We start from the raw sequence: 25,839 nt of genomic DNA on the forward strand, positions 1-25,839 counted from the left end.
AATAAAAGAACGTTTGGGGCGCCTGGGTGGCTCCGTCAGTTGAGCGTCCGACTTCGGCTCAGGTCATGATCTCTTGGTCCATGAGTTCGAGCCCCACGTCGGGCTCTGTGCTGACAGTTCAGAGCCTGGAGCCTGGTTCAGATTCTGTGTCTCCCTCTCTCTGACCCTCCCCTGTTCATGCTCTGTCTCTCCCTGTCTCAAAAATAAATTTTAAGGGGCGCCTGGGTGGCTCAGTCGGTTAAGCGTCCGACTTCGGCTCAGGTCACGATCTCGCAGTCCGTGAGTTCGAGCCCCGCGTCGGGCTCTGTGCTGACAGCTCGGAGCCTGGAGCCTGCTTCTGATTCTGTGTCTCCCTCTCTCTCTGACCCTCCCCCGTTCATGCTCTGTCTCTCTCTGTCTCAAAAATAAATAAACATTAAAAAAATTTTTTTTAATAAAAAAAAAATAAATTAAAAAAAAAGAAAAAACATTAAAAAAAAATAAATAAAAGAACGTTTAAAAATAAAAAAAAAGTAAAGCATTCAGTTTTTCTTTTTTTTTTTTTATTATTTTTTTTTTCAACGTTTATTTCTTTTTGGGACAGAGAGAGACAGAGCATGAACGGGGGAGGGTCAGAGAGAGAGGGAGACACAGAATCGGAAACAGGCTCCAGGCTCTGAGCCGTCAGCCCAGAGCCCGACGTGGGGCTCGAACTCACGGACCGCGAGATCGTGACCTGGCTGAAGTCGGACGCTTAACCGACTGCGCCACCCAGGCGCCCCAAGCATTCAGTTTTTCAACATTAAACGTAATGTTAGCTGTAGAGTTTTTGTAGATGCTCTTTACTAAGTTGGGGAAGTTATGCTCAAAACGGTTGAGGCCTTCTAAGATTATGTATCACAAACGGAAAAGCAATTACCTGTTTCTCACTGTCACTTTCTCACATGGCAAAACCTCACAAAGCAAAACATATACTGTCTTATTAAGCAGTTCGCTCTATGGTAAGCTATCTACACAACTCTCTAACAATGTTAATTCAGCCATGATATTTCCTATCAGTCATTTCCTACCAGAATAACTTGGTCATAAAGATAAGACAATAACTTTGTTTTAAACTGGTAACCCAGTTTAACCTGGGCAATTAGGTTACTGAATACAGTAATGACAGAGACTATACCACACATTGTTTATACTCCTCAGTACTGTGCCTTGAGCACAGCAAGTAACAAATAAAACTATTAATTTAAGTCACTATTTTATGGAATCATTACACAGTTTGTTGTTGTTTTTTTAACTTTTTTTAATGTTTATTTATTTTTGAGAAACAGAGAGACAGAGCACAAGCTGGGGAGGGGCAGAGAGAGAGGGAGACACAGACTCCGAAGCAGGCTCCAGGCTCTGAGCTGTCAGCACAGAGCCCGATGCAGGGCTCGAACCCACGAACCGTGAGATCGTGACCTGAGCCAAAGTCCGACACTTAACCGACTGAGCCACCCAGGTGCCACCAGGTTTTTAAAAAAGGAAAGGCCAGAAGTTTCAATCCCTTGAGTACGAATTAGAATAGACTATGTCAACATTTAAGTATGATGAATATTTACAACCAAAAACAGTTTTTTCCCCACTTTTCAAATACCTCATCCAAATAATAAAAATGGGCTTCTTTTTTTCACATGAGGTAGGAGAAGACTAAATGAAAGGAGGGATTTCAAATTATAACATCTAATATATAAATAATAAAATAATAAAAAATAATAAAAATTACTTGTCTGGTTTTTGTAGAGTCCTTCTAGAATCTTTCCATTGACTAAGATTCTATTAATAGTCTGAACATTTAAAATAGTCTCTCTCCCATGGCTACCAAAAAGTCAGGTGGGTAAAGTTCAAAATGAGCAGAGTGGCCTCCGCTCAGTAAAGATATAGTACACACACAGTCAGGTCTTCCTTGCAAAACTCTGTAGAGCCATTATTTATTCCGTAAGTCAGGCTAAACCACAAATTAAAACATTTTTCAAAGATTTTATTTTCAAGCTACTAACTTAGAAACGTTTCCTTATATAAAAAGCACCCATCCTCTATGTCACTATACCCAAAGGTCACCTCGTACACTTGAAACTAATATAACACTGTATGTTAACTACACTGGAATTAAAGTAAAAATAGATAAATAAATTTAAAAAAAAAAAACTGTCATCTCAAGTAGAATAGAAGTTGCAAGTTCCCAGCTCAGCATCAATATTTGGTAAGCATTTACTTCTAGTTTGATTTCTTTTAAGCCTAAAACCAGTTGACCTACACTAATTTGCTAAATAAACAATGGGCCTACTGTGTAAGTACTAGTTGTCAGTCATCACAAAAAAAAAAAAAAAAATTGCTATTTACGTCTCTAATTTCATTATCTAACTAAAACACAACCAAAAACCAGAAGGTAAATTAAAAGGGGGAAAGACGGACGGGGGGACGGGCCTCATGGCTCTTGAGCAGCCAACATAAATAAATCAAAAGGTTCGAGCATGACATTGAAGAGAAGGGCCCCTTGGGTCCTTACTACAATCTTATTTTACATAAAAATCACTATTAAGTTTCATTTCCAGCCACAGCATATTAAAAAGGGAAAAAATTGGAAAGGGGAACCATGGGAGAAAAATTCGTAGAGTAGCAGTAAGGGAAGAGGCATTAAGTATTAGAAAAGAATCAACAAAACATTTAGTTCATTAAATTCATGGGAAAGAATCCTATACATTTCAGAACAAAAATACTGTTCATCATAATGACCCTAAGCCATACAATAAATCTGAATTATACTCATATGTTCTATTTAAGAAGACAAGAAAATACTGAACATGTTAAATACGTAGACCCAGCAAAGGGTCACTATTAAGCTCACTGGCTTAATAGAGATATGTGGCTCTGTGTCCTTGTACAAGTTACTTATATTCGCTAAGACCCAGTCTCCTTATATGTAAATGCCACTAATAAAACCTGCTTCATTGGTTTGCTGTCTGGTACACAAGAGATCAATAATTATTAGTCATTTCTATTACTAGTATAAAATGTAGTATAAAGTGTATACCTCAATAAATAACATATATAATAAAACATACATATCAGGGTACCATTTAATGAATTTTGGCAAATGTGTGTACTCATGTTAACTATCACTCTAGTCCAGGTACAGGTCATTTCCACCAGGAAGTTCCCTCCTACTCGTTTCTAGTCAATTCCATCCTTCTACCCAGAAAAAAAGCATTGTTCTGATTTCCATCACCATCACTTAGTTTCACCTGTTCTATTATTCATATAAATGGAATCACATAGCATATATCCTTCTGCGTCTGGCTTTTTTTCAACATGATGTTTTTGAGATTCATTTCAAGTTCATCCTTTTTCATTTGAACAGTATTTCACTGTATGCCTATACCACCAATTATTTATCTGCTGGCTGTTTCCAGTTTGGAGCTACAATCCACAAACATTTTTTTTTAAACAACAGGGTATATCATTAAGACTCATTTATCAGTACTCTTCCCAATACAGAATATCTTACCATAATATAAAATGTTGATATTTCAAAGCCTAGTGAAGGCCTCTTAATGATTAAATATTCCATCTTCACATACCAATAAATATCTAATTGAGATTTCATTTACTCATAAAACAATCTTTTATTATACCTGATGAATATTTTTATTTCTGCAGAAGATAAAATTCCAATATTATGAGAGAGAGACAGCACAGCAGGGGAGTGGCATCGAGACAGAGGGAGACAGAGGGCCCAAAGTGGGCTCTACACTGACAACAGAGAGCCCGATGCAGGGCTTGAAGCCACGAACTGCAAGATCATGACCTGAGCCAAAGTCGGACACTCAAGCTCAACCAACTGAGCCACCCAGTCACCCCTCTTTCTAGTTATTCTTTTTTTTTTTTTTTAATGTTTATTTATTGTGAGGGAGAGAGAGACAGAGTACAAGCAGGGGATGGGCAGAGAGAGGGAGACACAGAATATGAAGCAGGCTCCAGGCTCTGAGCTGTCAGCACAGAGCCCGACTCAGGGCTCAAACTCACAGACCTTGAGATCATGACCTGAGCCGAAGTCGGACACTTAACCGACTGAGCCACCGAGGCACCCAACTTTTTAGTTATTCTTAATTAATTAACAAACCTGTGTTGCCAAAACCCACGCTCTGGCTGATAATGATAGTGCAACTTCTCTCAAGACAAATACACTGTAAGTCAAGCCAACTCAGGGCAGAGATTCTGCCTCATTAGCGAGGACTCCATCCTCCCTGAATTTAGACCTCCTGACTTTATCCTCCTGAATTTAGACGAGTGGGCTCGCAACTAGTTTTCTGAAGATGCTGGTTTTCAAACTAATGTCCAAAAAGCATCAGGGCATTTGCAAACACTTGTGTTACTGTCATCTTTTTAAATAAGCTGTAACTATTTTTTAAGGCTTCAATAACACCAATGCACATGGATGTGTGTTACATGCCAGTTTTCATAGAATGGAGACAAGTTCCAGGCAGTTACACCCACTAGGAGAATTTACTTTTGCGCAGGACTCAAAATAAGCCTTCCCTGTCCATCTGCTGTGCGTGAAATTCTTTAAAATGCGTCCTTGATTAGGAAGACTATAGCTGGACACTAGCGTTTCTCCTTCTTACTCAGGACTAGATATATCCCAGTCACAAAAAAAAATGGTAAAAGTGCACACACATGCTGCACCCCATCAGTGTCAGGCAACTGCCTCAGCACACATACAGGTGACCCAGCATGACTGTCACAAAGTAAGTGAACCTGTAATATGAAGATCTGGGTCTTTCTTGCCCTACTTTTGTATTTATGATGGCATTCTCATAAGCTTTTAATAGTTCTTCAATACCTTACATGTCTGTAAGGTAAAATGATTACCCTCCGTGAACCATAGCAAAATAGGATTAAAATTCTGAGACTTAGGCAAAAGTATATTATAATGGATATAACAAGACTGGTCGGACTCAAGGCAATTAACAATTAGTAATAGAAACCAACGCCAACCAACTCCTCAACCAATAGTAAACGCACTGACAATAGTATGTGAAATGAAAGAATCACATATAAATAAAGTAACAGCCATTTCATCACTGGAGGTCACCTTTTATAAAGAGAAAAAAAATAGATCTCAACTCTCGGATATGTTTAATGAAGTTAAATCTCACAAAAATAGATTTATGATCCCTGTCAAGTTACATGAGCTTTTGGGGAAAAATAACAAACTGGGAAGCATAAAAAGAAAGTAAAATGTTAAGGGGGACCAGGGAAAAGTGTTCAAACAAAATTTAAATCTGACAATAAAAATAACATAGCATTGTTCAAGGTACGTTATTACACAGAACATTCAGGACTAGTGTATACCCTGGAGGAAAGGCTTCTATTAAATCCTATGCTAGTACATTGTGAACAAGTCATTGGATGAGCACACTACTGCTTAAGTAAAACTAGAACCGTTATTTGAAAACAGAGACCAGAGAACAATTCAAAGGCTAAAATTATGTGAAACCTTTAAACTTCAACAAGGCAAAGGCATGAAGGTTGGAAATCGCAAAATATTTTTAATGATATGTTTATGCAAGTAAAGATAAGGAAAGTTTATTTAAGAAACACCATGTACAATAGGATGGAAAAAATTAAGTAATATTTAGATTGATTTTTGGTATGCCCTCAAATAAGTGGGCCAAAACACAATGAGACCTGTATGGGTGGTAATAAAAAAAGGGTAGGAGAAACCGTGGAAGTAGTCTTTTATAATAGCTATTACCCAAATGTAGTTTAAGTAAGCATGACACGCTCCACAGACAAGCACAAGCTGTTAAGAAGAGACCAGCATGGGGGCGCCTGGGTGGCACAGTCGGTTGAGCGTCCGACTTCAGCCAGGTCATGATCTCGCGGTCCGTGAGTTCGAGCCCCGCGTCGGGCTCTGGGCTGATGGCTCAGAGCCTGGAGCCTGTTTCCGATTCTGTGTCTCCCTCTCCCTCTGCCCCTCCCCCGTTCACGCTCTGTCTCTCTCTGTCCCAAAAATAAATAAACGTTGAAAAAAAAAATTAAAAAAAAAAAAAAAAAAAAAAGAAGAGGCCAGCATGATCCAAATTATCACTCTGATTAAGGCACGGTATTTAAATTTCAGACTTCACAGAGTTATCTGTAATTATGTAAGTCCCAGAATCTGCTCTTTCATTTGTTAAATGTGTTGACTCTCTAAAGGCAAGTTCCATTATAAACAGTTCAAATAAAACAACAACAAAAACTTGACTTTTTTTTTTACTTTTGGTTCCCAAGAAACTCCTTTAGTATCTCTCAACTGTAACACAGCTGCACCAGCTGCTGAATCCCGCCAATATTCTGAATAATTTTGCAATGCAAGGTTGTAATGCTAGCACACCATACGACTGAAATGATGTCAATGATAAAATTAAAACAAAATTTCAACTGTACATATAAAACAAAATGTGTTTATCTGTTTTAAAAAATTTTTTGAATAAAAGGCAAAGACAGGCAATGGGGATTTTTTAAATGACATTGATAATATTTTCAAACACACAATGAAGATTTAAATTAGCTGAGAAAGTTACTCAACAATCACTACAAATTGAACGCGTGTGAATCAAGCAATATTTAGTGATTCTATTTGTGAACTAGAATTTCCTGCAACGCCATTTTAAAACTTCTAGATCAGGGGCGCCTGGGTGGCGCAGTCGGTTAAGCGTCCGACTTCAGCCAGGTCACGATCTCGCGGTCCGTGAGTTCGAGCCCCGCGTCGGGCTCTGGGCTGATGGCTCAGAGCCTGGAGCCTGTTTCCGATTCTGTGTCTCCCTCTCTCTCTGCCCCTCCCCCGTTCATGCTCTGTCTCTCTCTGTCCCAAAAATAAATAAACGTTGAAAAAAAAAAAAAAAAAAAAAAAAAATTTAAAAAAAAACTTCTAGATCAGATTCGCTGACATGTTTTCAGAGCAATACAGATACAGCACAGTTGTTAACAGCACCAAATCTGAGCCCGCCTCTGCCACCTACAATCTATAAATTGTTTTCATTACCTTAACTCACTATGCCTCAATTCTTTCATTTGTGAAACAGAGATCAAAGTACCTTACCTACATTACTGGGTTGTTGTGTAAATAACACAAAAGCTCTTATCAAGAGTCTAGTGCTTAAGTGCCCAAAAATGTTAGATGCCTTTATTACCGCTGTTGTGTAAAGGCAAGATGTTTCAAGAAATTGTTATAGTTTACAAGGACTTTTCTATGTATAGCAGGATTTGTTCAGCTCCTTGGAGCTTCTTTCTACTTGCTAGACAGGGTGCTACTTGATTTGTGAATCGTCCAATCAAGCCAAATTGATTTTAAAAATTTACTTCGTTGAATTTTTGTTATTTAACAGACTCATACAAAGCTTTGGATGCCCACTCTGACTCTACTTAAAGAAAGGCCAGCATACCAACTGTACATACATGTAGAAGAATCAGAGCTCCTGAAGAAAGATGCCTTAAAACCTAACATAGTAATCATCATGGGGAATATTTTAGGAAATAACCCAAAGGTTTTTATCTTTCCCCACAATGTGTTAGAGGGGGAAAAAAAAAAATCTAAATCTGTCCTCTCAATAGCTCAGAGCAGCTCCTTCAAAGTAGAATTTTAGACTTTTTCCCCTCAAACTGACATTATTATTGTCATTATTCCATCACAGGTAACTTGTAATAAGGTATCAATAGTTCCTTCAGAATTATTGTTAAGGGCCACCAAGCCCCATCACTGTGTAAAATATATTATATATATATGTTCATATATTTATATATATTTATATACTCATTATATTTATATATTATAAATATTATATATATACTATATAATTAGGGCTTCCCACAGGGCCATGAAAACCATAAAATAACTCTGATGAAAATTGGGATATTACATAAAAATATGCAAATTCCTTTTAAATTTGAAGCCCCTGATTCATGAAGAAAGAAATCCCGTAAAGGAAAATTGTGAGCACCGTGTCAATCAAGTCACTAGTCTGTAAAGTTACAGAGTGGCTGTGGCAAAATTAGAACGTGTTTTATACAGTATTTACTAGTCATGCAAGATCTTAGTTTTAAATGTAAGCCTGTTTACCTGCCCTCAATAACTAAGTATTGTGCATCATCTGCTTCTATCTTTAAAATATTTGGTAGTGAAAATTAAAAGGATACTGTTCTTTTCTCTGCAAAAAAAACTACTCAAAGTTGTATTAATCTAGGAAGACCGTGGTGCCCGCTCTTTGCCCGAAATCTTGGCTGTGTCTGTTAGGAAGGCCACAGACAAACACAGCACGGCCTGTGAAGACTGTTTTTGTGACAAGTTCTAAAGGGTCCTCTTGCCATTTGAGAAGCAAGAAAACTTTCCAAGGTAAATCGGGGGGGGGGGGGGGGGGATTAAAAATCTGTAGTCAATGTCAAATGTATAAGGAATGATAAATTAACAACAGCCTTGATTCTCAAGCAGCTTAACATTGACAATATAAGTCAATTAACAAGAGACACCACAAAGCACAACAAGATTACCCACCACGAGACTCAGAAACAATCAGGCTGAGTTCAATGGAGGGAATGATCACCTGGGCCAGAATAAACTGAGAAAGCTTCCCTGAGGCTGGGAAGCATCTGAGGGAAGCTGAGCTGTTAGGGATGCGTGGTAGAGGGGTAAGGAAGGGCACAACGGCCCCACACCTATGGTCCTGTCCGCTCAGCCCTGAATCTGTTGAAGGAGGTGACATTGGAAGGACGACATGCATCTGACCCCTTTTATCAGCATTAAGCTGCTAATACGAACAAGAAGGTTCCTGTCACTCCCAAACAAGCAAGCAAGCAAGCAAGCAAGCAAGACCTAACCTGGGTAAAACAAAACGTCAATGGCTCAGCTTAGGACCAGCTGTAAATCCAAGTTCTGGTTAAACAAAACAACTGTTTGCTTTGAATTCGCCTCCTGTGTCACCAGGGTAATTGCCCTAGATAAGGAGACATCATCCAAGGCATAAACTGTAAAAGAGATGACAATCAAGAAGAAAGAACAAAACAAAACAAAACAAAACAAAACAAAACAAAACAAAACAAAAAACACAGGCACAGAAAACAACAGAACCACCACAGAGCCAGGAATTCAAATACTGCCTGGCCTCCTTGCCAAGAAACAAGTTAATTCCTATGCCAAACACCTTTCCTCTGTTCTCTCATGGCTTTTCAAATGCTGAACGGATCCCGAAATCCTATCACTTCAGAAGGTCTGAAAAGTTTCGCGATTTCTCCTTTTTGTTATGTGTTCGGAGGTAGAGGTCTATTTGGTCTTATTTCTGAATCAAAAGAAAACAGAAACCTTAGCCAGAATACTCTGTACCAGATGTGTGAATTTACATATCAGACAGTATTTTTAAAAGCAGAAACATCCTGTCTGGGGATGCTTCTTATAAGATTATTGACCTGTCCTGGCCCGAAGACAACTTTCTCCTCTCCCAAACACAATCTTCCTGTTTTCTCAGCCTCATCTGAACCTGCGTGACCAAACAAAGCAGCACTCAAAGAAAACTTCACAGAACACCAACTTTAGTAATTTATACCCAAATCAACACACCCCTGGCTCCAGGCTAGAATAAATTACTACAAAATTATTTATTTGCAATGACTCCCCACTCCTTTTACCTTTGCTAATAATCTCATACGTCTTTCCTATAGATGAATCCAGGCTGAAATTCTTGGAAATCACACATTCACCGCATTCATCCGGGGGTCCTCCCAGATCAGAATCACCTTAGCTCTCTCCACCAAGACTACAGGGATCTCGGCACAGGAAGGTCGGAATCCGCTTCGTGAGGGTACGGTTCAAAGGAAAAAGCGTAAGTAACAAACCTTATTTGATAAATAAATAGACGCCCACTGTCTTCATATTCCAGCACCACAAGTAAAGCTCAAGAAAGAGAAAACACCCAGAACAAACTTGGTTCATGACAGCCCAGCTATTAAGAGACGATGTTTATGGTGCATATTTGGTGGGACACACACCACAATTCGTACGGCCTATCATAAACAAAGATGTTTTCTCTTCTCCTCAGGTAACAGTTTTATTCAGATCGCTTTTTATTTAAAGATAATATTTTCGGGGCGCCTGGGTGGCTCAGTCGGTTAAGCATCTGACTTCGGCTCAGGTCATGATCTCACGGTCCGTGAGTTCAACCTCCATGCCAGGCTCTGTGCTGACAGCTCGGAGCCTGGAGCCTGCTTCGGATTCTATCTCCCTCTCTCTCTGCCCCTTCCCCCACTCATGCTCTCTTTCTCTTTCAAAAATAAATAAACATTAAAAAAAATTTTTTTTAAGATTATATTTTCATTTAAAAAAAGAAAGCAATTTTGTAATTATTTCAAAATACTACAAAAGGCATTAAAGCATGAGATTTTTTCATTTATCAAAAGAGGCAAAAGGGACGCCTGGGAGGCTCAGTCAGTTAAGCATGGGATTTCAGCTCAGGTTGTGAGTTTGATCCCTGTGTGGGGTCTGCGCTGACAGTCTAGAGTCTGCTTCGGAATCTGTCTCCCTCTCTTCCTACACCTCCCCCGCTCATGCACACACGCACACACGCGCACACTCTCTCTCTCAAAAATAAACATTAAAAAAAAAACACTACAAATCTCTGATCAGTGACTACAGCCACAAGCTGAGTAACACAGCCAACATCACCTATAGAAAGTGAATGGACTGAATAAGAAGAATGCTGGAACCTAGTGCTTTGAGCTCCTAGTCTAGTGCTCACATACTTGCCATGAAATAGAGAATAAACTGCATGTTGGACTACTAAGCTTACATTAAGTAACATTTGTTAAGCACTTACTATGTACTAGGGACTATGCTAAGTGCTTCGTGTGATTACCTGACTTAATCCTCCAAAAGGTACCAATGAAGTAGCTATTACTGTTTTATGGAAGGGAAAACAGTGATGTGGAACAGTTAAGAAACTGGCCCAAACTACTAATACGGGAGGAAGCTGAAACTCCTCTCCAGGCCTTCAGAGACCTATCAGGTCTCCAAGGCTTGGACCCCCCATCATTCCCTCAACAAGGAAGTCAGCGGTTTCCAACACAGCAATGAACCTTTGTGACCACACACGACATCCTGCATCTCTCCACACACTCATCTCTAGCACTCCCACGACCCACCTGAGCCCTCGCTAACTGGCCTTAGTCAGCTAGAATTTATTACATGGCTAGATAACTGTAAACTAGTATTAACAGTTTCCCCAAATGAAATATACATATAGAAATGAGAAAGCAGAGAATCCCCCCAGTTGGGAGGGCGTGGGGAAGAAAAGTAAAGTAAGGGGAAAAAAACCGCAAAGCCAATCAGAATTCTTACAGAAAACCAGGTTTACAGGTAACTCAGATCTAGCCGTTTTTCTCAAACCCTATGGTGGGCAACGAAATCAGAAAAGCTACATGCTCCACCCCCACTGACTTTTTCAGGGATTCACGAGGCACACTTGTATTTTAGAGCTCAGATGTTATACAGACATCTACAGAAACTAACTGTGTTTACCATTTTGTTTCTTGTTTTGGAATCCTGTCAGTTCCCAAACTTACTTAATGGTCCCTTTCCTCCTACAACATATATTTAAACATTAAAGGGCACTAGTGTTCTAGAGAACTCATTCTGGGAAACTTTGATCCTAAAATATCTGAAAAGATGGGTGTGATCTCACATAAGAGAGAGGAGATACCTTATAGCCCTATGATCATTTTTCAGAAAGGCTTTTCCAAGAACCCATGCTACTCTGGAAGTCTCCCTTATTTTGTTTTATCCAAAGTGGCAAAATGAAGAAAAAAAAAAAAAACCCAAAAATAAAACACCCAATTGAGGAGTGTCAGGAGTGAATATCATACTTTGTTTTCTACTTTGAGAATAACAAAAATTTTAAGACTGTACTCTGACCACAATACAGCTTGAATTAACATTTAATTCCCTTGCCCCAAATGGCCTAGGAATTACAAATGTATTTTCCTTTCCTAATCCAAAAAAGACAACAGATAGAGCCTGTTTATTCTTGTTTTCAAGTCTTTTCAATCTTTTTCTTTTTTTTTTTTTAATGTTTATTTATTTTTGAGAGAGAAAGAGACAGAGCTTGAGCGGGAGAGGGGCAGAGAGACAGGGAGACACAGAATCAGAAGCAGGCTCCAGGCTCCGAGCTGTCAGCACAGAGCCCGACGCGGGGCTCGAACCCACGAACCGTGAGATCATGACCTGAGCCAAAGTTGGACGCCCAACCGACTGAGCCACCCAGACGCCCCTCGATCTTTTTCTAATGTACCATTCATTCTCTATTCTTCCATCCATATGTGTTTTTCTCTTGAAGGGCCCACTTTCATCCCGTGTGCCTCTGTCCTATTTTCCCAGCTCCATGCTCAAATCACTCTCTTGCACCTGTGGACTTTCATGATGACCAGAAAACATGCTCTACTGCTAGTAAGTGACACGAGGGATGACACACAGGGTAGATACCACCAGCCACCGAAGCGCTCCTCCCCACTAATACACCGCACTCTGAACAGTGTCTTCTAATCTCCTGAAAGTAAAACCTATTTCCAGACAGGTTCTGGATGCTCCCGTTTGCGTTCTTTAGATTCTATTGGCTGAAATGTGAAATACACTAGCAAACACAATTTAGGAGTTAAAAAAGAAACACAGATGGTTCGTTAACTTACAAGTTAAAAAAGAAACACAGAAGGCTGGAGTGGTGTCCCTGTTGCACATCTACATGTGTCTGGTTTTTCAGTCAGAACCCGCATCAAAAGCTCTTGAGACACAACACAGACCGCCACCAAAATATCAGTCCCACAACCAGGAACCTTCGTACAGTTAATGCATGGGAGGAAGAATAAAAACAATGAGGATAAACTTTAAAACGGCCTTGAAATATTTTACATTTCTACAAGGCTTTCCTCCATACGGGCTACCTGAATATTGTCAGTATTTCATCGTGATTTCTTTCTGAGTTGGATTTCATCTAAATATGAGTAACCATCCTAATTAAGGACAACCAGTGGACTAAAACACTGTAAGAGTAAGCCCTCTTTTAAAATAATTAATATCTTTCTCTGTTCAACTAAAAATGTGGAGCAACAACATGAAGGAAAATAGAAGACTCCTCCCGTGATGGCATATAACTAAGCTAATTAAGATAAGTAAAAAAATTGTTTAGTTAGTAGCCGCCAAACTCTATAAGGAAAATAACTGTTGGTGTAATTATGCAGTTTTGTATCTCATTAGCTACCACAGTGGAAGATGACGTATTGTGCAACAATGCTATTTGTTGAACCAATAAAATCTAAAGCTACTGTCATAAAGTAGTGGTTATATAGCCCCTTAGAACAGTGTATTTTTCCCTTTTAAAACCACGATATGCCCACAAGAGTCCCCAAAACACCCTCTATATTCAAATTACAAATTACGTACTTGATCAAGAGTTTCCCTAGCCTGCACAATTGGAGAAACACAGTTTTTGACTCAGCAAAAATTACACCCTGCTCTCGTCCCACCAAGATGCCGCGAAACCAGTCTAGAAATTAAGGAAAGAGAACACTTAGTAACTAAAAGAAAAACAGAAAGAAGGGAAAAAGAACAATTTTCAAACGTCCATTCGCTTCCACTTTTTCCACCTCAACATTAAATCTGTGTTTATCATGTCAACAAAAGCTATTACCATATAAAGTGAAACCTCAGTCCTCTGCTCCTCAGCCAGATACCTAGATTGTCTCCATCCACCCCCCCCCCACACACACACACACACAACACAGCGAGATTTTTTTTTTTTTCAACGTTTATTTTTATTTTTGGGACAGAGAGAGACAGAGCATGAATGGGGGAGGGGCAGAGAGAGAGGGAGACACAGAATCGGAAACAGGCTCCAGGCTCTGAGCCATCAGCCCAGAGCCTGACGCGGGGCTCGAACTCACGAACCGTGAGATCGTGACCTGAGCTGAAGTCGGACGCTCAACCGACTGCGCCACCCAGGCGCCCCCACAACACAGTGAGATTTAAATAAAATTTAAAAATAATACTGAAATCCAGGTGATACTCAACTCATATAACACTATCCAACAAAAGTACTACCACTCACAAAACCAACTCTAGGTGACATTTTCGTGGGAGTTCCCAAAAAACTCCTGCACTCTTCATAATCCTGCTCAATGTATCAACCGTGCCTCACCATGGCTGGAACATGGCATGGTCAGCCTCTGCACCATGGCACCACAAGGACGGACATTCAGCTGAGCTGCTCAGCCACGGGGCCCATGGCTTCTTATCTGACCACATCTTGGCCTCCAAATCTAATTTCTATTTTTCCCTGGTTTTGAACTTTAGTTATAATTTACAATACTATTACATTAACTTCCTGTCAGCCACTTCAAATCCTTTGTGGAACGCAACACAGTATATAAATGATGTTTATTCACATTTGTATCCTTTGCATTTAGTTCCTAATTCAGGTTTATTGGCTTTAAGGCTACTGTCCCAGTGCCGCTCTCGCTCAATAAAATACTTCTGTCAAATGACCACGGCAAACCTTAGCAATACCAATCATGGATGTGGATCATAAGCCACAGGCCCTGAGCTGTCACGCCTGACAATGTTTTGTTAATGAAAAAAGGAATGCCAAAACTGATTTTAAAACTGTTTGATTCCTTGAATCTTTTCAAGGAAACCAAAACAATCATTTCATTTTTACACAATACAAAAATTCAAGGAGGTGAAAGAGACTTTCAGAATTCAATTATAGTAACCATTATTTTTATGTACTTTTCTGTTCATTTTCACTTTCTACTCTTTGTTGTTGTTGTTGTTGTTGTTGTTGTTTTAGGTGATAAAGAAACCTATTAAAGTTCTTCCAAAGGAGTTTAATATTTATAAAAACCTATCTCAGTGATCATAGCAGACCTGTAATACCCTCGTTCTACACAAGGCAAGGCATAGTATCTCTGTACTATAATTCCTGTTTAGACAAGATTATGAGTCCCAGTGACTATGGTTTAATTATGACTCATTCAGACAAGCCAAGACATACTACTAGACAAAAAGTAAACTGCTGACTTAGAGATGTGATGCTACAAACATAATAAACTCTACCAGGAAACAGGGTTTCCCAATTCAGCATCAAAAGGCACAGGCCTGGTCACTTTAAGGACAGACCTGCCTCTTCACCCCACATTTTGTACTGCCCCCCCAAAAAAAAAAAGTTAAAACAGTTTAGGGTCCAATCTAAATCTCCACCTAAACAAGGCAAACCAGTCAAACTATCTAATATTGAGGATAATAAATAAAGGATAACAACACCTGCAAATAAGTCATTAAGCACTGATTCAGTTATCTCTCCTGGCCGCAAGCAACGGAGATCATGTTCAAGAACAAACACATTGAAGACTACAGACAGGACTTCAACAGATAATATTTGTATCTGTCCAACCGGCTAATTCGGCACACTTCAATATTCTTCTTAGCCTCCAAAGGCACAAAACAGAAACAGAGTCTTCTATTCTAAACGTTGTTTAGAGAGGATCTGTCAATATATAACCAAATATCTGCTTACTGACGGGAAAAATCTCTGTTCACCAGCCAAGGGACTTTCGAGAATGAAAGCTACATATGGCATCTCCCCTCCATGGCCTCCTAATTCCACATCGGTTTGTAGTTATTCTTGTACTACAAGAGTATCAGTTTCAGAATGTAAGCCTCATAAGCCCCCAGGAAAGCCATTCGAGTGGAACTGTTCCAGAGAAGCTCACTTTAGCTCCACAAAGAACCTAGGAGGCCCCCATCCATGACAAGAGAGAACAGTAATTGCTGTATTGGTTTACGCCTCTGACCCATAAAGAGCGAAGCCTGGAGCTGTCTATAATCTATAATCCAGTTTCACATTCTGCTAGAACAGTACAAAAATGTGACTTTCACTAAAGGCACTGGCATGAAGCTAAAACTGGGATTCTCAGTGACTAATCCTGTGTCGAATGTGTTCTCATTCCCCAAAAGGCAGGAAAATTCTCCCCGTTTAAAATGGTAAATAGGAAGGCCAGTGGTGAGACCGCTACGCTTCTGATGGGCTATCCGACAGGCTGTCTTCACACTTCAGATAAAAACTCCCTATTCTTCTCCACAGCATTACTTACAACGAGCAAGCCATCGGCTACGTTATTTTGCCAGCTCTTTCTTAAAGTTTGCTACGGCTATCACTTGTAAAACTAACGCACTGTGTAAAAATACATAAAATCAACTGACGGTTTCTAAATTTTGGAGCTACAGCTTATCTGGTTTAAATGCTTTTTATACGAGGAAACTAGAGTTCAAATATGTTGAGTGATTTGAGCAAGGTCACACGGCCTGTGGTAGAGTCAGGACAACAACTAGGGTCTCCTGGTTCCCAGTCTCATGTTCTTCCTCACGACCACAGGAACTCAACAACAGAAAGCCCTACTATTCATCAGTGGTAAGTGCAGCAGGCACTTCTCCTATCCCTCTGTCTTTTAAAAGAAACAATTCCTCTCTGTTCTACACAATAGCCTATGTAGAAACAGAGCACATATGAGCTAAATCACTATTCAAAGGTCATTTTAATAAGCATGATGCAATACTGAGGCACAATGCCCGTGTTAAATAAGCAGCAAAATATGACCCAATAGAGGCTTTATTTAAGCCAAATTATGTATATATGTCCCCACTCCATCGTTCAACTATGATGCCACTTGACGGCAGAAATGGTTTCTTCTGGATCTCTATATCCTATGAAGTACTATTCTTCAAAAAGTTTTGCTCAAACACTCCCTAAAACCAAACTGGGGGCAGGGGGAGCACTTCCCTGAATATTGTTTAAGTTGGTACACAAAATTTTTCATTAAAACTTCAAATCATTACAGAGGCTGCACTTTCCCTTATAGATTAATATATGCCAATCTGAAAACTGAGATCTAGAAAATAAAACAATTATGTCACTAAATGCATCCAATGAAATTGGGGCACCTGGGTGGCTCAGTCAGTTAAGTATCCGACTCTCGATTTCAGCTCAGGCCATGATCTCATGGTTGTGAGATTGAGCCCCGCGTCAGGCTCTGCGCTAGGGTATGATAGAGTCTGCTTGAGATTCTTCTCTCTGCCTCTCTCCCTACCCTCCCTTGCCCCTCCCCTGCTCACACCTGTTCTGTCAAAAAAAAATTTTTTTTAATAAAAAAATAAATGCATCCAATGAAATCTGAACACCTGCGCAATCTGATACCCACCATCCTCCATTTTAAAACTGTAAGAACAGCATCTTCCTTTCTTATGTGAAACGTTATATTACTTTTTTTCTCCCTGAATTATATTTCTATTTTTCTTCCACAATATTTTTAACATAATTTCTTTTATCATACTTAGGAATCCTGTAACAAAAATACGCAAATTAATTATTTTTAATTTACTTAACGTATTTCCTTTAGATTGACATTCTGTCAGTGTTATTAGTAGTATACAACTGATGAAAACAATGCAACTATGCTACAAATTCTGGTAAGTAGACATAAAAATATAAAAAGTAACTCCCCTTTTTGGAGTCGCAGGTCTTAACAAGACATAGGAAAGAAGGTCTGCACCTTCATAGAAGGAAGCTTCGCGCTTCATGCCAGTGTTCTCACGATCCCTTTGTGGGAACCCTGGAGGATTTTATACCTCAGCGAAACATACAATGGTGAGATTCAAGATGAAAGAAAACTAGGGCTTTTTCTCTTGTCAACTGGAAGAAGGGCCACAACTAAAGGGAGGGTAGGAAAGAAGGAAGATGATGTGAGTGTTGACTTCAGACAGATCAATTTCAGGAAAGAGCGTAAGTGTATGTTAAGAACCAGAAAATTGATTCTCTTAAAACTATCCAGCCTTGATGCCTCTTGACATGCGCTGCAGTTTGAAGACCAGGGCTCTAAAGCACACTGCTGGGTTCATTTATTGGAACTCAGTAAATGTTTGTTGCATCAAAATAGTTTAAGAAAGAGACCAAGGGAACAGAATAGAGACTCCAGAATTGGACCCACAAAAGTATGGCAAACTAATCTTTGACAAAGCAGGGAAGAATATCCAGTGGGAAAAAAAACAGTCTCTTTAACAAATGGTGCTGGGAGAACTGGACAGCAACATGCAGAAGAATGAAACTAGACCACTTTCTTACACCATTCACAAACATAAACTCAAAATGGATAAAGGACCTGAATGTGAGACAGGAAACCATCAAAACCCTAGAGGAGAAAGCAGGAAAAAACCTCTCTGACCTCAGCCGCAGCAATTTCTTACTTGACACATCTCCAAAGGCAAGGGAATGAAAAGCAAAAATGAACTACTGGGACCACATGAAGATAAAATGCTTCTGCACTACAAAGGAAACAATCAACAAAACTAAAAGGCAACCAACAGAATGGGAAAAGATATTTGCAAATGACATATCGGACAAAGGGCTAATATCCAAAATCTATAAAGAACTCACCAAACTCCACACCCGAAAACAAATAATCCAGTGAAGAAATGGGCAGAAAACATGAATAGACACTTCTCTAAAGAAGACATCCAGATGGCCAACAGGCACATGAAAAGATGCTCAATATCACTCCTCATCAGGGAAATACAAATCAAAACCACACTGAGATACCACCTCATGCCAGTCAGAGTGGCTAAAATGAACAAATCAGGAGACTATAGATGCTGGAGAGGATGTGGAGAAACGGGAACCCTCTTGCACTGTTGGTGGGAATGCAAACTGGTGCAGCCGCTCTGGAAAACAGTGTGGAGGTTCCTCAAAAAATTAAAAATAGACCTACCCTATGACCCAGAAAGAGCACTGCTAGGAATTTACCCAAGGGATACAGGAGTGCTGATGCATAGGGGCACTTGTACCCCAACGTTTATAGCAGCACTTTCAACAATAGCCAAATTATGGAAAGAGCCTTAATGTCCATCAATTGATGAATGGATAAAGAAATTGCGGTTTATATACACAATGGAATACTACTTGGCAATGAGAAAGAATGAAATCTGGCCTTTTGTAGCAACGTGGATGGAACTGGAGAGTGTGATGCTAAGTGAAATAAGTCATACAGAGAAAGACAGATACCATATGTTTTCACTCTTATGTGGACCTTGAGAAACTTAACAGAAGACCATGGGGGAGGGAAAGGGGAAAAAAAAAAAAGTTAGAAAGGGAGAGAGCCAAAGCATAAGACAGTCTTAAAAACTGAGAATGAACTGAGGGCGGATGGGAGGGGGAGGGAGGGTGGGTGATGGGCATTGAGGAGGGCACCTGTTGGGAGGAGCACTGGGTGTTGTATGGAAACCAATCTGACAATAAATTTCATATTAAAAAATTTAAAAAAATAGTTTAAGAAAAAATAGTCAGGGAGTAGGAGGAAAAAAAAATGAAAAAATGTCAGTCACTAAGAATATCTATGTTGTACTGATTTTCTTTTTTTTTTTTTTTTTTTCTTTTTTTTAAGTCCAATGATTAAGTTGGCCCAGAGGATTAGGTGAGATGATGAATGCAAGACACTGACAACAATGCCTGGCAGATAGTAAGACTCAATGGATGTTACCTACCATTAGACAAATTGTATTACTTTTTCCCCATCTGTCATACCTTTATTTAAGTAAGATTAAAGTCTTATTCAGATATGGCAGTATGATTTATTTTTAAAACGTACATATAGCTCAGTCTGCCAAAGAATAATGGTTCAGGACAGCTACCATCTAATCTTGGTACCCATTTCTATATATATATCATGACTTTTACACCACAGACATACAGATTAATTTGAGAAAAAACCAAAAGGTTTTTTATGCAAACATGGCAAAAATAAGTATGGCAATGGTGAAAAACATATTTGACACCTAGATGAAAAACCAGATTGAATTTACCTTTTCAATAGATAAATTCAATAGGTCAACAGGGGCACCTGAGTAGCTCAGTCAGTTAAGGTCCGACTTCGGCTCGGGTCATGATCTCGCGGTTTGTGACTTCGAGTCCCATGTCAGGCTCTGTGCTGACAGCTCGGAGCCTGGAGCCTGCTTTGGATTCGGTGTCTCCTTCTCTCTCTGCCCCTCCCCCACCTGTGCTCGGTCTCTCTATATCAACAATAAATAAATGTAAAAAAATTAAAAATAACATAAAAATTTTAAAACTAAAAAAATAAAAATTAACAAAAATACCTTTAATTCCACAGGTAAAAAAAGCCTATTGAAATTTTCCTTTTAATTCATTAATGAGACAAGACTTCTCTCTCCCAGTATCTATGAAAAAAGATCCGGGAGGTTCACATCCAAGACGGAATGGCAAGAACTTCAGCCAATCATATTTAACAGGTCAGAACCTGCTTTGTTTAAAATACTTCTTGAGTTCTCTGTGTGTTAACAAATTTGCATGGAATTGAAGAGAAGTTTATTCCTTCCTTATCTGATCTGCTTCTACCTTTACTCTGCCCACTAGGGTTATAGGGCACTGAGCAGTTACCAGTCCTAAGTCTAGCAGAGTTATGCCCTTTCCCCGAAAATCTCTTGCCTCACTTGGAGCTCAAAACATAGGAAACCTCAAATACACGTTCTACCACACCAGGCAAACAGGTACCACTCCAAACCACAACCCGATACTGGCAACTGGAGAATAAACGTTTTTGAAATGTAATTCACGTACTATAAAATTTACCCTTTGAAAATGTACAATTGAATGGTTCTTAGTATATTCAGAAGACTGCGCAATCGCCACCACCGTCTAATTACAGAATATTTTCATCACCCCAAAAAGAAATGCTATACCCATTAGCAGTCACCCTCCTCCCTCCGCTCCCCTCCCCTCTCAATTCCCCTGTAGCCCCCGGCAACCACGAATCCACTTTCTGTCCCTACGGTGGGCCGGTGTGCCGATTCCACACATTTCACCTAAATGGAATCATACAACGTGTGGCCCTTTGTGTCTGGCTTCTTTCATTTAGCATGCTGTTTTCAAGGTTCATCCGCATTGCTGCATTATCAGTACTTGACTCCTTTTAATGGCTAAAATATATTCCACTGTACAGAAATACCACATTTTGTTTATCTGTTCATCAGCTGATGGGCATTGAGGTTGTTTCCACTTTTTGACTGTTATGAATAATGCCGCTATGAACATTTGTATACATGTTTCTGTGTGAACGTATGTTTTTGATTTCTTGGGCATTTACCTAGGAGGAGAATAGCTGGGTCATATGGTGACTCTGTGTTTGACTTCTAGAGGAACAGCCAAACTGTTTTTCCAAAGTGGCCATTTTATATTCTGACCAACAACGTATGAGAGTTCCAGTTTGGAAACTGGATATATTTTCCAAAATATCTTCCTTTACAAACCTTCTGCCTTCCTTTAAAAAATGAGCATATGAGGAAAATAAACTTCTTTATTTCACATTCCAATGTGTGTTTCAACAACTAGCCTGTTTTATAAAAACATGATCTCTAGGAAGAACATGAGCATTAAAAGAGAATACAAATGGCATGGTTATAAAATACTGAAACTTAACCAACACACTAGAATGTTCACATCTCATAAGTGAATACTACGATTATATACCCATTCTACTTTTGGAAGTGTCTCTTTTGAAATCACTTCCAAGGCCAGTTCATAAAGGCAGATAAAATCGGTCTTCTGATACCATATGGCCATACCCTTTTCCTTTTAAGGATCAGACACCATACTACTCAGCTTGATCACCCACCTAATTTGTTTTACAGACCTGAGTCCAAATGATTCCTGACCACTTCCACAAATCCAATCCGGCCTTAAAAAAAAAAAAAAAAAAAAAGGAACAAACACGGTTTTTTTTTTTTCCTTACCACTGAAAATATTACTCAAAATGGAATTTTAAAATGTTTCTTATAGTACAATTACACAAGATATCATCACTGGGGTAAGCTGAGGGAAAGGAACACAGAACACCATGTACTGTTCCACAATTTCCCATGAGTCTGTAATTATTTAAAAGTAAAAAGTTTTTAAAATACAGATCTGAAAAGAGAGGCAAGATTTCAAAAGGAACATGGAAGGGAATGGAACACAATGGAAACTACTCCAAACGGGATAAGAAAAGAAAACGCAATTCCGTATTACAGGAATCACCACTAGCCCAGATAAGCCACAAAGTGCATTCTACGGCACAGTGTAACAGAAGGTAGAAAAGGTAACAGGAGCCAGACCATAGAGCATCCTGGATGTCAAACTACAGTTTGGAAGTTACCGGGTATACAACAAGAGACTCTTGGAGGATTTTTCATAATGCATGAGAAAAATAAAAGTAGGGCTTTTGCCAGATTAATATGGCAGCAGTGGAGAGAACAGACTGGAGGGAAGAGCCCAAAGGCAGAAAGATCAGTTACCGTTACAAAAGCCCAGGCATGGCAAGGTGCTAGGGGTTGGCAGTGGAACCAGACCATATGGAGCTTAATGACTTGATGCTCTGGACTTGTCCATAAAGATTCATCTGTGGGGGCACCTGGGCGGCTCAGTCGGTTAAACGTCTGACTTCAGCTCAGGTCATGATCTCACAGTTTGGAAGTTCAAGCCCCACACTGGGCTCTCTGCTGTCAGGGCAGAGCCCACTTCAGATCCTCTGTCTCCCTCTCTCTCCACCCCTCAGATGCTCTCACAAGCACTCTTTCTCAAAATAATGAACATTAAAAAGAAAAAAAGAAGACGACCTGGGGCACGTGGATGGCTCAGTCGGTTAAGCATCCGACTTCAGCTCAGGTCATGATCTTGCGGTTCACGAGTTCGAGCCCCATGTCGGGCTCTGTGCTGACAGCATGGAGCCTGCTTTGGATTCTGTGTCTCCTTCTCTCTCTGCCCCTTCCTCACTCACACTCTGTCTGTCTGTCTCTCTCTCTCTCTCTCTCTCTCTCTCTCAAAAATAAGTGAACATTAAGAAAAAATTTAATAAAAGATTCCATATCTGGCATTCATTGAGATCATGCTTACAATAAAGAAATCTTTCTCTGAATCACCAAAAGGGAAAAGTTTTAACATTTCAATCTTCAGCAGGTTTATAAGAATAAAGTTAAAAAGGCAGAAACAGCTCTACCCATAACCAAAAACACAAAACAAAACAAAACAAAACAAATCAGGTCTGATAGCAAGTGGACTTTCTAACCTTGGACTGTGTCCCTTTAAGCAAATGACATTAGAGGCCCTCTTCTACTTGGGGAGAAACTTCCTCCAATGACAGCACGCTATCAGCTGCATTCTGCCCACTTTCAGTGGGAAGCTTCACTGTAACAGTAAATTTCTGGTTGAAGAGCCCAGTGAGGTCCTATACTAACAGTTTTGTGTCTCTAATGCCATAGTTTCAAACAGCAATCACTTCCAGAGATGTGAGGTACTGACTGCTGAAATCCAGGAGGATCCAGGGTTTTATTATCGGCTGAGCAAACAGCACAACTGATTGAGTGTTTACTGAGGGCCCGCTGCAGACTGGATACTGATGACCCAGATGATTGCAACACTCCTGCCTTCAAAGAAGCAACAGTCTACTGGGAAACATACATAAAAAAGTCAATGTAATACAGAGCAGTTAATGCCATTACAGAGGCATGGAAGCGATGCTTTGGTGATGATGATAATAATAATAACAGCCAATATTTATGAAGTACTTAGTATGCACAGGCCCTATTCAGAGCATTTTTCCTATATTAATTCACTATCCTCACAACAAGACTAATATTATCCATTTTTTACAGATTGGAAAACTGAAGCACAGATAGGCTGAACAACTGCATCTCAGTTCTCTGCAGCCACATTATTAACCAAGCCAGTCTGGCTCCTGTAACTCAGGGATCAAACTACCCACCCCACTATACTGCTTCCTGATGAAGGACTAATTACTGTTGCCTGGAAGGGCAGTTCAGACAAGAGAGAGCAGAAGACAGTAGATGGCATCTTTGAGACCCACCACTGAAGGGCAACCAAGCATCCACCAGACGGACAAGGCGTTTGGGGTAGAGGGTTGTTTATTTGCAGGAAGTGGCTGGGGAGACAGCACTCTGAGCACCAAGAGTGAAGGAGGAGCCATAACAGGAGGGGCCAGGCATAAGATCCTAGAGTATATGGTGCAGTCAAAGAATAGTCAGAAGCATCATCTTCTCCTGGAGGACGCCTGGGTTCCGGGATCAAGTGATGAGGCCATAAAAGACTGAGGTGTTATGGGCCTTGCAGGCTTTCTATCTCAGGTAAGAGGGGCCTGTCTCAGGCCTTTACCACTGAGTGGTGTGAGCAGATCTGCGTTTGATAAAGATAAATCTGGACGAAAGGTGGAAGGTGGCCCAGAGGCCAGGAGACCAATTAGGAGGTTACACAATGACTCTGTCAAGAAACGATAAGGAGTGGATGAATGTGAGCAGATGCCTCTGAAGTGGACTCAACAGTACTTGGTGACTAACTGCCTGTGGAGGATCAAGAAGAGAAGGCAAAGCGGAGGCTCTCGTTCTGAGCGAAAGGAAGACTGAATTTTAAGAGGAAGAATAATAACATGGATAATAACAGTAATAATGGCTCTAGTATTTCTTTTTGGTTTGTTTGTTTGTTTTTCAAGTAAACTCCAGCCCCGAAGTGGGGCTCGAACTCATGACCCCAAGATCAAGAGTCTCCTGCTCTACCAAGTTAGCCAGCCAGGTGACTCTCCCTAACACTTCTTAAGCTATTATCATGTACCAGCGCTTTGCTAAACATTTGTACAAGAACGAGCTCATTCAATGTGAATGAGGTACGTTCTTTCAAAAATGGAGAAACTGAGGGGCGCCTGGGTGGCTCAGTCGGTTGAGCGTCCGACTTCAGCTCAGGTCACGATCTCGCGGTCCGTGAGTTCGAGCCCCGCGTCGGGCTCTGGGCTGATGGCTCAGAGCCTGGAGCCTGCTTCCGATTCTGTGTCTCCCTCTCTCTCTGCCCCTCCCCTGTTCATGCTCTGTCTCTCTCTGTCTCAAAAATAAATAAAACGTTAAAAAAAAATTTAAAAAAAAAAAAAAAAAAAAATGGAGAAACTGAGACTGGAAGAAAATAGGTGATTTATTTGAGGCCACAGTCACTAAGTACTGAAGCCAGACAAAGATTTGCACTCAGAGTTTACAGCATCTGGAGAAGTATCCAATGGTGGACCTCTAGCAGGCCAGTGAATATGTGGACTTGAGGAAAGGGGGAGGGCTAGAGGTAGAGTTACAATGGCAACACGACTACGCTACTATTATTACTCCTATTGCTATTATTTATTAAGCCCTTGCTGTAAATGAGACACTGCTGGATGTTTTACATACATGGTTTCATCTATTGCACATAATCCTAAAGTGGGTCCCACTACTCTTGTTCTTACAGAAAAAGAAAATCAAGAAATGAAATAAACCGTTCAGGTTGCTCAGACAGAAGATAATGAACTCACACTCAAATGCAGGTCTTTGTGATTCAGAAGAGGGCAGAGAAGTGGGGCAGAAGCCAGGTAGGGAGGGTGTGCCAAGGACTGAATTCAGAATACAATCCCTTACAAACCAGGCAGAGGAGAAGAGTAGGAAAGGGGTTTAAGAAGTAATAGTTTGCCAGGGGTGCCTGGGTTGGTTAAGTGTTCAAGTCTCGACTCCGGCTCAGGTCATGATCTCACAGTTCGTTGAGTTCGAGCCCCGCGCCCAGCTCTGCGCCGACAGCGGGGAGCCTGCTTGGGATTCTCTCCCTCTCTGCCCCCTCCCTACCCCCAGCTCATGCCTGCAAATAAAAAGACTTTTTTTTTTTTTAATAGCAGTACACCAGTGAAGAA

At 40.2% G+C, this 25,839-nt stretch overlaps 1 protein-coding gene across 10 annotated transcripts in view; it reads right to left on the reverse strand.

Moving 5' to 3' along the window:
- The window catches only part of SIK3 (SIK family kinase 3), a 250,678-nt gene that overhangs the window by 185,084 nt on the left and 39,755 nt on the right, over window positions 1–25,839 (reverse strand). The gene's annotated exons all lie outside the window — the stretch shown is intronic.

Source organism: Leopardus geoffroyi, chromosome D1, assembly GCF_018350155.1.
Source record: "Leopardus geoffroyi isolate Oge1 chromosome D1, O.geoffroyi_Oge1_pat1.0, whole genome shotgun sequence".
Classification (NCBI taxonomy): domain Eukaryota; kingdom Metazoa; phylum Chordata; class Mammalia; order Carnivora; family Felidae; genus Leopardus; species Leopardus geoffroyi.